At 38.0% G+C, this 14,597-nt stretch overlaps 1 non-coding gene across 1 annotated transcript; it reads right to left on the bottom strand.

Moving 5' to 3' along the window:
• Nucleotides 1–1,238: 1,238 nt before the first annotated feature.
• On the bottom strand, nucleotides 1,239–1,311 carry TRNAV-CAC (transfer RNA valine (anticodon CAC)). The gene has a single exon. It is a non-coding gene; the product is annotated as a tRNA-Val (tRNA).
• Between the last annotated feature and the right edge of the window lie 13,286 nt (nucleotides 1,312–14,597).

Here is a 14,597-nt window from a genome sequence, read left to right as displayed (position 1 = left end):
AGATCTCCATTGGCTAACGCGTTCAGCTGAAAGAAACAAAACGATCGAAATTATCCATATCGATTAGTGACAAAGGGTTGCGGGGTGTGAACGAGGAGAGGGAGAGGCTCGAGGTGGTTTCAATTGAAGCAGTGAAACCGTCCAAGAGAGGGACACTTAACTGGCAATTAATAAAGGCCACGGACAGAAAAAGAAACAAAGCTGACCGTGTGGGAACGAGAGATGGCACGACCTCGAAGGGCGCGGTCGAGTTCAGGCTAGACTGAAGCTGCCCTTGTGCCTAACCGACCTTGAGACAGCCCGTTTCGCCATACCCTGACTCCACACACCGGCCCCATACCACGAACGCATCCTCTCCTTGCAACACAAAGACTGTCGCCTCGCCGGGAGTCACCTCCCTGCAACAGGAATTTTGCAAATGGAATTTCATCGTTTCGGGAAGGCCCCTTCCTCTAGGAATCCTACGGATAGGCGTCCGCCTATCATATTCAGGACGTCCCTTTCGTATCCTCGTTGGTTTCGTGCGGTCCTGCTCGCTGGATCGATCAATGAACATTTTGTCTTGTGGTATGCTAACTCATCTTGCCTGTTAAATTCTTATTTTTTTAATATACAGGCTACTCACGCTATTAATTCACAGCACTTTAGAGAAAGATGAAAGGAGAAAAAGTTTGAGTATATTTTACGAGCAACACGATGATATAAACGAATTTTTAAAATTTTAAGTGCCGAGGAGATGTCAATGTTGCGTCAATTTGTTTCCAATTTATATAAAGTGGTAGGCACCCTGTATGTGGAGAGAAGAAATTATTCACGCCACAGTTTCTTTTCGTTTTGTTGTAATATAGTGTTTTCAGTGTAAGTCATTGATCCATTATTAATTGGATTTAGTAGAAGAACTGTTACTCTGATTTAGTTTGGACCATCGGCGTAACGATTTTGTGCGAAATTATTAACGAGTAATTTGATGGAGTAATTAATGTGTAGCAGGTAATATCGTGTATGGTGAAATAGATGTTTTCTGTTTCTTAGATATAAGATTATAGGTTCTACACGTGTTTATGATATTTGCAAATATTTAGATTCTTCGAATTAAATACATTGGTACTTAATTTTAATTACAAATGGTGAATATATGAAACTTATGATAATAATGACCAGTTTCTTTTAAAAAGTTTTATTACAATTCTCAATTTTTTTAAAAAATTTGAGAATTGTTGGTGTGGAGAAAAAAGAAATGTTTCCGCCCGGGATCGAACCGGGGACCTTGTGCGTGTGAAGCACACGTGATAACCACTACACTACGGAAACGTTGAAAACTAACTTTTTCCTTATAATTGAAATTACCATATCTTAATTTATTCATCAAGAAAAGTATATAATAACTAATTGTAAGAAAATATCTTGCAGTATATAGTTAAGATAAGATATTGACTGATCAGAATTTATTTATTTATCAGTTTATACTAATCGTCACTTTTTATGTTCTTCATAGATCCCTCAGTTATTATTACCTCCCCAAAAAACTGCAGATGCTGCTGTAACAAACATACGCAGTGGAATCTAATTTATAATGACATTGTAACTGAAATTTTACACACAATAATCTGATCTTTAGCGAAGATTTGTAAGTCGTTAATTAACTGCGTTAATCTATCTTTAATATAATGAAGAAAACAAAATTCTTCGTTTCGCTTCTTATCGATGAACTGTCCTCTGAACAACATTTCAAAACCATAGAAAAACCTCGATTATCCGATTTAATCAGGCGACTAACAGTCGCAATAAATATAATTTGAAAAGAGATTTTTCAACCCACATTCGTAAAATTTGATTGTATATGTTTTGGGATACAATCGGACAAACCAAATAACTAATTTCAGAAATTTAACTCAAACTATTAATTATCCAGATCGCGACAAATAGAAATCCACAATCAGTTAACTGAAGTTCAATTGTACCTAACAAACAGCAGAAAATTACTGCAAGGAAAATGCCACAAATTAATTAGTGTGTAAAGGATTAAGCGTAATAATAACAGTGTATCTCTGTCCCGGTCCTTCCGTTTCAAACAGCGGCGGGAATTGTCATGCAAGATGGTCAGGTTGCAAAAGATAGGCTTTCGCAGCATCTCGGAAATTAGCATGGCGGCGTAATCGCGGGTAGCGTAAAATCGTGCTGATTTGAACGTAATTGAGAGCCGGAGCGACGAAAAGCTACGACGCAGAGGTTGACGTTCTCTCGCAATAATAGAAAGCCGTGGGTTCTCGCGGCTAGACATATTGCTGCATCGTGTTGTCGCCGGCGAAACTTTTACTTTTACCCGGGGAGAAAGTGCACTCTTGCCACCTCTATCTCCATTCCGCCGGCGCGCACGCGGTCAGAATGCAGCGCGCCGTGTAATTCGTGCTCTAGCGGGGCACGCGTGCGAACGGAACGGATTAACGCCTATTCCATTCCATGAACCGGCCGTTTGATTTTATTTCGCGTTTCTTTTATGGCCGGTTTACATTTTACGGTCCGAACAAATAATCGACGAGCTACTTTTTCTTTGATACGATCGATAATTGAGTGGCTTGGAATAATAGCGGTCCAGCTCTTATTTCTGAGATGTTGTTGGATTAACTAAGATTACGATTGTTAATCGTAATGATTAATAGTAATTCATATGATTAAAATGATTCATTATATCAATAATTAAGATTATTAATGAGATTTGAATATTAGTATTTAATATTGAAATGTTTAATTTTACAGCTTCTTTTCTGGAGAATTTAGAATTAGTAGTTAGTCCATTGTTATTCTGAGCCAATTTACATTTATTCAGCTTGGGACCGAATATCTAATGAATTCGATTTTGAAGATGGTTTAGTTGAAAGTGATCCTTCAGAATTTGAAACTTGTTGAATTGCGTGTTTGTGTACTCTAAACGGCGCGAGGTCTTAAAATTTCTAAAGAGAATTATGATCTGTAACGTATGATAGAGAGGAATTGATTAAGGTAAATAAATGCATGGAGTGTATAATTAAAATAGACGCTTTGGATAAGATACACGCCCAGGAAATATTGGATGAAATGATTTTTTCGAAATTCCTCGTGCATGCGAGAGGATCGTTGAAATTGAAACTGTCAGTTCGAGGGTATGTGATTTTACTGGAATATGATTCAGGTTTCATTAACGGGAAGGGTCGATCAATATTTCATAAAGAACAACGGTCGTTGTTCCCAGAAACTATCGGACAAAGAAACACGCGTCGGATTCGATAGCGCGGGTCAGTTCTATTTATACACGAACTCTTTCTTTCCTCCTGGAATGATCGACTCATCGATGTCTCTTACGAAAAAATAGAATTTATAAGCACGTCTATTATGAAGATCGAAGAAACGTGATAGTCCTCGATACAGATTGCATTGACTTTCTACGTTGATCTTCGATATAAAGTAGACCGAAAAGATAAAAGAATCCTAATACGATTACTTATTATTAGAATTGTTTCATGAAAACTGAATGGAATATCCGATGAAACATTATAATTCGGTGGATACGCGTTTCCCTTTGATCCAGGAACACCGAGGCCGATGGAAAAATAAAAATATCATTCGAGACTGTTTAATCTGGTAATCCTTTTATACTCTGAATACTCTCGTCTGCAATAAACACGTACAACCATGATCCGGTTATTATTCTGAACGAACGTGATCATTATATCAAGTTAATTATCCGGATAATTAATTAGTTATTAAAATCGATGAAACGCGAACACGTGCCCACGAACAACCGCACATATTTTTACGGAATTCCAGTAAAAGTCGCCGGGGTGAACCATTCTGTGTCCTTCAAGGAGAGCCTTTGTCGATTCCACCTATGCGTGACATGTAAAACGTTCCGTTGGACCGTGGACAAAAAAAAAGAAACTTTTCGTCGCTATCCCTAATAGTTTCTGAGAAATCGGGCCATAACGGCCTTTATGGACCACCTTCGATATAAGTTGCCGGAGAGAGTCGATACAGTTCGTATTCTCGTAATTATGAAATCCAATCCGAGGATTATCTCCTTAAATATTAAAATATGTTTCCGGTATAAAATATATTTCGAGGACGCAATAAATGTATTTTTTCGTGTCGTTTTAAGAGGTCCCCGAAGTTCCTTCATTACGAATGGACAACGTTAGTCATGGTATCAAAAAATATACAAGATTTCATGTTACATTATGATCCTTGGAACGAACACGCAATTATATATAGAGTAATCTCAATTATTTAATAATTAAGCGTATGTCATACGTAATGTATTAAAGGCTGATATATTGTAAAAATTACGTATTACATAGTTACACGTAAACTGAAAAGAAAAATACATCTATCGAAAAGTATATCATTCAGAAGAAATATAATTGATATTTTTCATTTTCAAGTTTTCAAATTCAACATCCTCAAAAATCGAATAACGTCTTCTGCTGCGCTTCTTTCTCTCCAAATTCGTCCACGTTGGAAATTCCATCAGGTTTTACAAGTTGGCGAATTTGAAGAACAAAGAGGAACATTTCACGTTTTTTCGTAAAAAAAATCGGTTACAACACGGCCGGCCGTCTCGCGTTTCTCATTGTCAGTGCGATTACCAACCAGACAATCGGACGATGCAGTGTGCAACAAAGTGCGCCCGATGCAACAGCACGCCGCGCGGCGGCTAACGACCGGCCGGATCGTTGCTCCAACCAGGAAATGAAATGAACCGTAGTGGAATTGCACGTTTTCTCGCGATCGTGGCTACGGAAAGTGTGTCGCCCCTTAAATGGGAAAAGTACAATGCCCGTTAACGCTCCGTAGACTCATTAACGTCGTGCCGAGAGAGCCGAGGTGACTCAGAGATCGGGACTGAACGTTGATTAATGGCGATCGAGAAATCAACCGCCCGAGAACAACACAACCATAACCGAGTCATTCTCATTTTTAGTACGCCTGGTCCCGAGCTTCGTCTGTACACTTGAGACCCCGTGTAATTCGCGACGCATCGTTCGCTGAGAATGAAAAAATACTTTATTCGGTGACGACGGAAAGATTCATTTTTACTGATAAGGAGTGAATACGTAAATGACTATGATATATTATCAGCCCTTTCTACTCGAAAGTCTTTCATTATGCATGTTGAACATTTTCTGATGGGATAAATACGACGTTCTTTGAAAGTTAATAATTCACATGTGAATTAAGGAACGAAACTATTTTATTTTAATTTTATTTAACTTTATAATTTTACTGTATCAAATCGAATGGTGAGTGAGTTACTTTTCAGTACTTAACCTGCAAAAGATCGTAGAAGCACTTTGTGAAAAATATTTTCAAGAATTAGTAACACTTCGAATGGTTCAATGCATCGAATTAGACTAGAACTACCGCACCAATGAAAATGTCTGATTTTACTATTTATGTTATAAATATCTAGCAAATATCGAAGTCGAAACTTCAGTCGTGGAAGAGTGAAATAATCGTGAATATTAAAAGGATCCACGAACAGGGTCAGAACTGACCCAATCGTCGTCGTTCGTGCAAGACCGAGCGTGTGAAACGTTTTAAAGGATCGCCGTACAAACGCTGGGAATTTCACCTTGAGTATAAATTCCGGCGGGGAAACGTGATCATAAAATTCTGCGTAAAATTAGACACGTTACTGCACGCGTCAGACTTTAAACGTCGTGTCACACGAATCGACTACTCGCTGACGATATCGGCTGCCCGCTCGCGTGATTCCGACCCGCTCGTAAAAGGGGAATCAAATAGAAACCAGACGCAATAACTTTCTTCTATGAAGACGAGCAATAAATAGCGGCGAGTATCGATGCGCTCGAAAGGAACAATAATGAAATAGCAGATGAGCTGATTGATAACGATACAATGATTTAAAACGATCGTTACCAGAACTTTATTCCGTCCGAGATATAATATATTTTCATCTTCGTCCGACACTGGATTCAAGTGACACTTAATCCTGTTTCAAATCTTCGTTGAGAAATGGCCGATTTTCTTTTTTATTTCATTTCTTTCTAGAGATAAACTATATTTGTTCTGCCTCGAATATGTAACACATTTAGTTTCGTCATTCTTTGTCTTCGAATTCACGTTTCTTTGGTTTTTCGTTAATACGTTCATACAGCATTTTCGTATGATGTTCTATTTGTCCACAGTCGAGCGACGTTTTCCGTTTTCCTGATTGTACAATTAATTAGAGGACGCTCTTTATATGGATATTCGTGATGAAGTCGTTAAAGGGGAACGCGCGAAGCTAACAATGCCCGAATGGAGGCTACCGAGTGAAAGACAACTCCAGCAAAACTGAAAGTTCCACCGCACGATCTACTTTCCATTACGGACGCGTGGGTAATTAGGTTGATCCCTTTCTCGGAAACGTGTCCCTTTCGTAGTACACCTATTTTCGGAGCTATCGATATCTGAACGATTTACCGAATCTCCCCTCGAAGAAGAAACACGATACACACGCGACAAACCAACCCTATTTTATTATACACCGTGAGTCAGCCGTTGCAAAATTGGAACACGACGTTTCGACAGTCAGCTTTCTTAAATGTTAAGCTTCTCGTATTGCCAAGGGAAAAAAGAATAACGATCATCATTATGATAGAAATAATTGAAGGAACATTCTAAGTTAGAAGTGCAGAAAACAATATTGTTCAAATGAATAAACAAATAAAGATCCTCTTGACACTAAGAAAATAAAGTTATTACAAAAAGAGTTCTTTTGAGAACTCTCTCCAATTTGATGCAAATGTGACACCTTCCCATCAACACCATCAATTATTCCCCACAGTTGCTTCCAAAACAAAAACTCCATTCAACCATAAAAACAAGACAAAACCAGCAAATCTAATACTGCTAATAACAGACACCGAATACCAGTGAAAAATCGAGGCAACACTCGATCACGAGGCAAGGGACTCTAATTTCTCCGAGACCAATAACGAATGGCAGCGATCACCGTCGGTTCTTCCGCCATTGCTAAACATCGGGTGTAAACAAGAGTTTGATTTCACCGCGGACAAAGAGGCTCGTTACAATAAAGCAAACTCGTTACGAGCCGTTCGAGCGGTGAAAGTCAGCCGGTGCCGCCTCATCTTCCTGGATCGGCGGCGGCGGCGGCGGCGGCGGTCGATGTCGTTGATCCAGCGAGATGCCCGACGAAGCCCGAAGAAAAGTAAGAGTACCCCCGAAGAAAGTACACGATCGGCCGCGACGTCTCCTCGGTGTTCTGACCCAGTGGCATCTGCAGAGTTTTACCGAAAGCGGGCCGGTTGCGAATACGGAGGTGTCGCAATCGAATCAACGGGGAGGGGAGGCGGGTCTCGCTTCGATGGAACCCGAGTGATCGAGGTGTGGGTGACCCGCCGACCTGAGAAACGGGAGAGAGTAGCCTGTGAAACTCTAACTTCTCCTAGACGCTCGTTTCATCTTCCTGGATCTCGGAGCGGATTCGGAGCGCGGCGTGAAAAGCCAATCGGGACAGCCTGAATTTCACCTGACCCTCGACTCCTCGCTCGCGACTGCCGGCGCAGAGCTGGCCTGCTGTTTCTTGGGAAACTCGTTCGGCAGAGTTCGAGGAAGATTCGTTTGTTAGAAATTAACGGGCAATGGTTCTTCGCTGTGATACATTTCTTTGTTTTACAGCGTCACGACTAAGAAAAGGATTTAGTTTATATGTTCTAATCTTTTCGAGCTGTCTTAGCTTCTGACGCTTTCACAGATTCATAGTATTATATATTGTAGATAGATATTTTCTTTGGTAGTTTTACTTCACTTGTTTTTCATTTTATTCTGACTTATTCGTATTTTAACTTCTGCTGATTCGATCTTCCATTTCTGATATCAAATGAGAATATTAAGTTGTATAAGTAAGTAAATGGTAATCGAACTTAAGCGATATGGTACTAAATTATTAATAATTGATTTTAATATAATTGTATTTGATACGGAAGAGTAAGTAATATTGTATACAATACTGAAGATCTTCGCGGTGGTCAAAGTTTTGTAGATACAAGTATTCAATTATTTTGAATTTAAATAAAATAGAATTATTCTGTTATGGATTATTATACTTTAGAGTATAATGATTTTTTTCGAAGAAATTTTTCATGGAAATGTAGTTGGATTGAAATTTTTAATGAAAATGTAATTGTTTTACTCATGAAGTTTGCCGTAATTATAATAATCGGTGACCGTGTTCGTTTAATTTAATTCATTAATCTTATATCTACATGTACATAATTATTTCAATTACTTACGGTCTTATCGTAAAATGTATTATGTATAGGATTTTTGAAGGACAGCGATTAAACTACATAAAAGAGCCGAATCAGAAGTTGACCGATGTAAGTTTGACAGAAAAATAGATATTGTCGTTTAGAATTAAATGCAAATGTCCTGAGAATATAGAAAAGCTACAGTAAAAATGAAATACGGTCTGCTAAGATGACAAGTTTAGTCTATCAGAGTAAAATATCGTGGTAGCCAAGCTGAATATGTAAAATTCGTTCACTGGAAGTTATCTCGAGTCACTGAATGCATTATATCATAACATTACATTTTTAATGAAGCCTTCACGAACACAAAGGTCACTCAGATATTTTTCAATGGCATCGCACAAGTTTTCAAATACATTAAATGTTCAGTTTATTATTTATTCGCACGCTGTAATGAATATTTATAATGCAACATAAAAGAAACAGTTGAATGTTTACATTTCCGATTCATTAAAAAAGTTTAAGTGTCCCCAAGAAAATGAATCAAATTTGATCTTTGACATTTCAGATTGCACAGGTTCCCGGTTTCGGTCGTTTTTCATCGTGTCCGATTTATTCCGGCGCACACGTTCACCGGAAAGATCGAAAGCTGGCAAAACAACGAGGATCAACGAGAAAAAAGTGAAATAAATCACGAGGCAATTTCGAGAAATAATTGTTACCGGTTAATCGCGTCAAGGTCCCGCGAGCCGTAAATATGCGCAAGGCCATGATACGTGAATTACAATTCTTATCAATTCTACGCACGGCAAGGTCATTCATTTATTATCAACAGTAGTGTGTCGCTCCTAATGTGCTTACGTATGCTCATGTGCCTCAAGACGAAAATATGTCGGTTATCTGGCCAGTAGCTGTGAACGCGAATCTTTATCACGCTACAACGTCTAAACCTGAATACCTGTTAGCACATTACGTTTAAGGAAAGATACCTTTGTTTGTTAATTCTACTTTGTTAAGCCATTTAAATAACCTACGAAAATTTGCCAGAGTTTTTTGCAAATTTTGGTGTTAACTATAGTTTGGCGAAAAATCGGGTATCTAATAAAATTTCGTTATAAAATAGGAACTATTGACAGATCGAATTTAAATGTTAATTGTCATTATTTATATGAATTATAGAAGTTTATTAAGAAAAGAAAGGACGTAATAAAAGTTAGTAGAATCCAATTAAATGAACCGTATCGTAGAGTGAAGGGTTAGCGGAATATCAAATGGCGAAGTTGCGTGAAACAATTATCATAAAAATCGTACGGTGCCGCTAAAAATAGTGTTGTGGTAACAGACCAGCGAATTTTATCGTATTAGGTTGTCTACCCGCTGTAACCAACTCGATAAGCGCTGTAACTGGGTCACCTAATCGAATCACTTTGTTGCTTTAGTGTTATTGCGAATAAGGTATTCGATGGTCGCAGTATCCTTGTACATCTACATTTACAGTGATTTCGTGGACTAATTATGGACTATCGTGTTTATGTTGTTATAAATGTCACAAGAAAATAAATTATCCAAAGATTTAAAAGAACGATAAATAAATAAAATAAAAATCATTTGTAATTCGAACATACAATAAATACGTTTCTTGTATAAAAGCTAAATCGTGTCTGTCTGTTGTTTACTGTTTCTACTTATTGTAAACATCAACCACGATATCATCTGCTTGTTATTGACCTTATTATTTCCTGATTATCAGTTTCATATCAAACTACTGAGAGAACGTAGCGCCACAGGCTGTCAATAAATCAATAATAAACAACTTTACTCGCATTAAATTTTATTTTTCATTCAGGTGTTACGAATCCAAAAATTTAGGAAACGCTTTTGAAACTCTTTCAAAGAAATTCCATGGAAGATTTATAATTATAAATAAAAAGAATTAAATTAAAAAGTTTATAATTCTTACTTTACTTTACTTGAAAATTCATCGTTCTTGTTGAAACACCTTGCAGAATAAATCATCAATAAATCATCAGTAATTCATCAATAAATCGTCAATAAATTATCAATGTATGATCAATGTATCATCATAATATGATAAAAAAAATAAATAGTAAAATACTATTCCTCGATTTACAAATAATTAAATAATTTCTGTCGTCTTAATCAACGGTACTGAAACGATTCCGCAGAACATAACGGCGGGCGGGTGGCTAATGAAATGAAATGTCTTTTTGTACGGGCGTACCGTTAACAGTTTTTGGGGCATTAGCCGGCGAGAAACGTTGACGTAACCGCGTCTTGCTAGCGGAGCGGCAAACCGGGACAACTAGACGCGACCTACATATTGTTTTGACTGTGTTACACAACCTGCAAACGAGCCCAGGCACGGTCAACGACCGCCTTTGTCGCCATATTGTGAAAGCGTGTGCTGACACCACGTGGACCACGCGAGCGTCTCGTCTATCGAATTGCCCGACAGACGAAGTGTGTCCATTGAATTGAATTAATGATTAGTGCAATTTATAGCCTTTTCATGGACTCATTTAACCGCACGTCAGAACTCGATGCTATTCGAACCGTTTCAAGTGAATATTTATTTATGATAATTGGCCGAGTAAATTCTCACCAGGCGAATACTTTACACGGGAATTAATTATTCTTAGCAAATTATTCTATTCGTTTCCTCGAGTCATTCATCTTTATTTATTCGATTGATTTAATAAATTGCAAAGTAATTGTTTTATTGAAATTCTTTTTTGCACGTGTTCTTATTCGTTTGATTATTTGTTTCTCTAATTTTGCATTTCCTTTAAATTTTGACTGATTGTTTTATGTAGTTTTATATGGTTAATGATTTTCGAGTAAAAAGCTGAAACTATGGAAAAAGAAATATTAAATTGGACATTTTCCGTGCGTCGAATGCTATTCCAATTTATAACACAGTGGCAGCTGCATCTGTTTATTTGCTCGTTCGCTGGAACGCCATTTAAGTAGAAAGGATGATCTTTTTTAATTCGTCCGCGATCTAAAGCTGGACATGTTACTCGACGCTAAGAAGAAAAATAAATGTGTAAGTGGCACTCAAAGAAAATCTTCGTTGCGTCTTGAATTTGCACAGAGTTACGCAATACATTTTCAATAAAGACGACGATTCTGACCGCGTCTGACGCAAATAGTATCATTGAGCGCACATTACCTAATTACATAAGATATTTTGTCGGTGCCGCGATGGCCACCGGTCTGTCATCGACACGACGCGACGTGTGTTACGAATCACGTCCAATTTGTTCGTTCTGCTTCCTGATTAATGTTAAATACGCGGAAATGTAAGACGTTGCTTCTCGAAAAGCCACTCTGTATACTTTTCTGTAACTCTCTGTCGGCAAATGTTGTTGACGACTTCGTGGGCAGCGATGTTTTAGATTATTTCGATCGTTACTTAGTAATTTTTAATTAGTTTTTCCTTATATTAAAATTTTTGTGTACACTTCCTGAAACGTTCTTCTACGAGAAGCGTCGATTTTGTTAATTAGGTTGATATAATGAACCAAGAGCATAAATTATGTATAAATCAAAGAAAATTGAATGAAGTCTAAAAATCTGGGTCAGAATAGACCCATGCAGCCGATAGTCAAGTGTTCGTCAAATATTCGAGAGAAACAAAATGTTGAGAACGGTGATAGACCACGATCAATGCACGCAATGTCGAGACGTCCACACTAAATCATTGGCACAGCGTGTGCCAAAATGATGTCAAATTAACTACAATGTTTCTGAAACAAACAGGAAGAGATGTTCCGCGCGAGTCAGGCTTCGTAAACGTCTAAATATTATCGAAGTTACAATTGACACTTGAATTCTATTCAAGTAAATTGTCTCACACTGAAAATCGAGCAGACGAGATGCTTATTAATTAACAATATCGAATTGAAATGAGAGATCCTTATTAATTAGCATTATTGTATTTAGAATGAGATCAGACATTATTTCAATCAATCACGAATCAATTTTGAGCACTCTGTCTATTAATCTTCCACAATATTCATTAACAAAATTTTCTCTTCCTAGAAATACTTCTCCTTGCTTAGGAAACAAAAAACATAATAATAAGAAAATTGAATGATTACGGGTGTACCTGCTAAGGAAAAAATGAAAGAGGAAGACACTCGAGGGCACAAAGAATTACGGCCCGGCTTAAGTAATCCGATTCAGGAGGAGAATAAAGGAGAAATTACAAACAGGGCAGATACTTACTTCGTGACCGACAAAATGCGTATCGTTCGATTACTTTCAACGAGTTTCACCGGAGATCAACCAATCCAACGACCCATTACGGGCCATCAGTAGTCGATTTCATTTCCGTATTTGTCGGGCGCTGAATTTTCCCGTCGTTCGACGCTACTTCACATACATTAATGCGAACTGGACTGGTCGTAAAACGAAAACAAAAGTAACGAACCTCTTCGGGTGAAATCAGAGCCTGGAATTCTGATTAACTCGTTTTCAGTCGGCTATGGTCCCGCGGCGTATCTTAACTATCTCGGTACGAAGCTGGATCGCTTTCGACTCGTATTATAGATGAAAATAAAGACATTCGCGAGTATATTAATTAATGCTAGTAATAGAGAAATAATGATATATTATTACCTTAATGGATTAACACCTGATTACATTATCATATTACCATACTAATGTTCGTCTAATGAAATGGAAAGTTAATGGATGCAGTAATATGTTACACAAAGATACACGTAGATTATCATCGTGCCAAAATAAATAATTATCATTCTAACATAAGAGATAAAGAATATGTAAATTAAAATAAAAGAGAATAGAACAATGGAGAAAAATGTATCAAGCATAAGTAAATTTCAGCGAAGTACAATAATTGAAAAACAAAATTTAGAATATCGAGATGTAGAGAGTGGTGTTTGACGAATTAAAAATAAAAACGTTCAATATTGGTCCAAGGCGCCTCAGCTCAGACGTTCGTTTGATTTCCAGACGTTCCACGATTCGTGGATTAAACACTTGCGCGATCATGCCAATACACGTGTTCCCGCCTCGACGGTCGAAGATAAGCACACTCTTGATGCCGATGTCGGTTCCATGTATATTCATTCACGTAGAACCATTTCGCTGATGTAGCTTCCTGGCTTTAATTATTCCGACATTGACTCGCCACGGGTAACCAGACCACGTGTCAAGGTCGCGAATTAATTATGGTTACACGTGGTGCTTTTAGCGTTCTAGTATTCCGTAATCAAGCCTAACACGGTACGCCCGCAACACGGGCAAGAACATGAAAAATAAAAGGTTACGCCGCAACGTGGAATTGACTTTAATTAGCTCCGTAGGCCTTGCTTCAATTAATGAGGTGAACCACTTGACCCTTTGCTTGACACTGTCCATTATTATTTTGTACTATATTCTCTTTGGAACGATTCTGTGGCTCGACAACTTTTTATCTAACCGAATTTTACACGTCGCTCTACGTTAACCTTCAACCCTTTGCCATCGAAATTCGTTGTGATTTAAACTAAACGGGATTTTCATTTTGAATGGCTAAGTGTGTATACGTATTAGATAATACACGAGAATACTTTTACTTCGAAAGTCGACCGAAAATTTTCCAAATTCTCCGATTCGTCGAATTTTATTTTCGTTCTTAACGAAGATTCGTTTCGTTCGTTCTAGGTAGAGTTATCCGAATGATTAAACTAAAATTCGAACCTGATTCGAAAACTTTCTCCTGTCCCCGAATATTCAATCCAGTACCACGGTGTTGGCCTTTATTTGACACCCTTAAACGACCTGTCGATCAAGGATCCCCGATCCTAATCTCCTCGCCGTTTTAGGCTACTTTTTTCGCCGATTGCTAAGTATTGATAGAAACGGGGCTAATCTGAATCGATCGAGGGCCACAAGGAGCCAGCACACGAACAGCTTTTTATATCGGACGAGAGTGGATCGTGATTATGCTCGGAGGAAGAGTTTTACGTTCACCGGGCGATATTCTACTCTCACTGACAGAGACACCGCTCGCACCGACTCGATGAAAGTAAAGAGATTACTTTTGTCAGAGCCACTTGGCCATCTTCGCGGTGTCAACTTCTTTATTGGTTGGCAACAGGAGCCAGCGAGAATCTTTGGAACGGCGAACAACGAGGTGGAGGATCTTTCATCCTGACAGATTTAATAGATTATAAGAAAGGAACAAATGAATGGGTTTTTACAAAGATGAGAATAATAAGTAAAACTTCTTTCGAGTAGAATTGTATTCGAACAGAGAAACTGGAAACAGGCGTTAACTTATTGAAATAATCATTTCAAATAACAACGTGAAGATTA

Source organism: Nomia melanderi, chromosome 4 (genome assembly GCF_051020985.1).
Source record: "Nomia melanderi isolate GNS246 chromosome 4, iyNomMela1, whole genome shotgun sequence".
Classification (NCBI taxonomy): Eukaryota; Metazoa; Arthropoda; class Insecta; order Hymenoptera; family Halictidae; genus Nomia; species Nomia melanderi.
This window is presented reverse-complemented; position numbering and strand designations above follow the sequence as displayed.